We start from the raw sequence: 2,429 nt of genomic DNA, 5'->3' as shown, positions 1-2,429 counted from the left end.
GATAAATGATAATTTTATATATTTTTATTCTTTTAATTTAGACTTTTAATTATTTATTTAAGGCTAATTGAGTTTAATTAGATATTATTTGATTTTATTAGCTAATATTCAGTTTTGGAATTTTAACTAACTAAATCTTTGATTTTAAAATATAAATAATATCTTTAATATTTTTGCACAGGTGCTATTTAATTTTATTTTATTTGTGCAGATTTTCTAGATTCAATTTGAAAGATATTGATGAAGAATATTTTGGATAAGAAGAATATGGGCATGCTTGGAGATCAAATCAAGAATCAAATCTTTAAAATTTTATTTGAATTTATTTTGGATTATTTAGTGTAATTTTTAATTAGGGTCCACTTTTCATATATATATATATATGAATAGATGGGGGACGGAGAGGAAGCACGATCTGGGAAAAAAAAACGAAAGAAGGGAAACAGAGCAGCGATCGCCATTCGTCTTTCCTTCTTCCAATTTCTTGGGTGATGGCTTCTCAATTTTTCATTTCATGTTGTTTGATTTTTAATTCTATGGAGAGCTAATTTTTTTTTGGTGTGATCAATCACAAACCATGATCCTAAATTTTAATCAGAGTCTTTAATATTCAGGAAAGATTTTATTTTAGCTTTATTCCAATTTTCTCTTCTTCTCTCTACCTCTAAATTTTATGCTTTAATTACTATTACTGATTAGAGTAGCTTTATTGCATAATTTTTGAGTTATAAATTTTATCTGAGGTTTTAATTGCTATAATCGATTGATATAGCATTGTAAGAGTAATTTGGCTTGGCTTGGGTGATTATCCATGCTTTGTTTTTGGTGTGGCTATAAAACAATTGTTAGGTTGTGGGTTAAAGGAGATTTCAATTAATCTATAACTTAACTTCTTGTTTAATTCTTGAATGATAATTTGAGAAATATTATAATGAAACCAGAATAATAAAGTTGAATAAAATTAATTTATTTTGTAGACGAGGAAGGTTAAATTTAGGTGATTGGGTTGTGATTGATTGCGCTGCTTGTTGTCGGTAATTTTCTTAATTGAATTTCCTCTATTTATTTATTTATAATTTAGTTTTTAATTTCATCATAAAAAAACCCCCCATTATTTACCTTTTCATAATCATAATTTAAATAGTTACTCTATTGACTCTTAGGGAGACGACCTAGGTTGCACTTTACTGCAAAATCTAGTTTTTATTAATTTTGGTGCTTCGACAGTAGTGTCAAAATTTTGGCGCCGTTGCCGGGGAGTCAAAGGTGTTAACTTTTTGAGTTTGGTTATTTTTTTTTTTTCTTTCTCATTATTTTTATTTTTTTTATTTTTTTTCTCTAGTATTTTTTATTTTTTTCAAGATTTATTATTATTTTTTGTCTTTACTTGTTTTAGGTGTTTTTCATTGTTTTTCCAGTTTATTAGTGCATGACAAGATCTTTACAAGATAAATTAATTGATTTGAACTCTGAGATTGAGAGAACTTGTCGTACTAACCGTAAAAATCAAAAGCACCGTAAAATTAGGGATAGTGTGATCTCTGAAATTTTGTCTGAATTGATTGATAGCATTATTAGTGATTCTAAATCTGACTTAGACTCTACAGTTAAGTTGGAAAATATGGCTGAAAATAATAATGGTAATAGAACAATTAAAGAATTGGCTGCTCCTAATGCACACTATCAAAATTTATGCATTCAATATCCTAATTTAGATGCAAATGCTAGTTTTGAATTGAAATCTGGTTTAGTACATTTGCTACCTAAATTTCATGGTCTTACAGGAGAGGACCCGAATAGGCACTTGAAGGAATTTCATATTGTGTGCTCCACCATGAAGCCTCAAGGAGTTTCAGAAGAGCAAATCAAATTGAGGGCTTTTCCTTTTTCATTGGATGGAGTGGCAAAAGATTGGTTGTATTACTTGCAACCAGGTGCCATTACATCTTGGGATCAAATGACACAGTTATTCTTAGAAAAATTCTTCCCTGCCTCTCGCACAGCTGCAATTAAAAAGGATATTTGTGGGATTCGTCAGATGACTGGGGAGACATTTCATGAATATTGGGAGAGATTTAAGAAATTATGTGCCAGCTGCCCTCACCATCAAATACCTGATCAGCAGCTGGTTCAACATTTTTATGAAGGTCTCTTACCAACAGATAGGTGGTTTGTTGATGCCGCAGCTGGTGGTGCTTTGGTAGAACTTACTCCAACTGATGCCATGAATCTCATTTCTAAGATGGCACAAAATTCTCAACAATTTGGGACACGAGCTAACCAAGCAGTTAAGGGGGTGAATGAGATTCCAACACCACAATATGATCCTAAATTTGAGAACAAGATGGAGGAGCTCTCTAGCATGGTTCGGCACATTGCCTTAACACAACAAAAATTAATGAATTCACCAGCAGTGCCAACTTTTCCAC

General features: G+C 31.1%; 1 non-coding gene across 1 annotated transcript; it reads right to left on the bottom strand.

Annotated features, from left to right (window-relative positions):
• Positions 1-2,007: 2,007 nt before the first annotated feature.
• On the bottom strand, positions 2,008-2,112 carry LOC129319115 (small nucleolar RNA R71). The gene has a single exon (XR_008595426.1). It is a non-coding gene; the product is annotated as a small nucleolar RNA R71 (small nucleolar RNA).
• Between the last annotated feature and the right edge of the window lie 317 nt (positions 2,113-2,429).

Source organism: Prosopis cineraria, unplaced genomic scaffold, assembly GCF_029017545.1.
Source record: "Prosopis cineraria cultivar Desert tree isolate PC_DT_omini unplaced genomic scaffold, ASM2901754v1 PC8, whole genome shotgun sequence".
Classification (NCBI taxonomy): Eukaryota; Viridiplantae; Streptophyta; class Magnoliopsida; order Fabales; family Fabaceae; genus Prosopis; species Prosopis cineraria.
The sequence above is the reverse complement of the archived record's forward strand: the minus strand, read 5'-3'. Positions and strand labels throughout refer to the sequence as shown.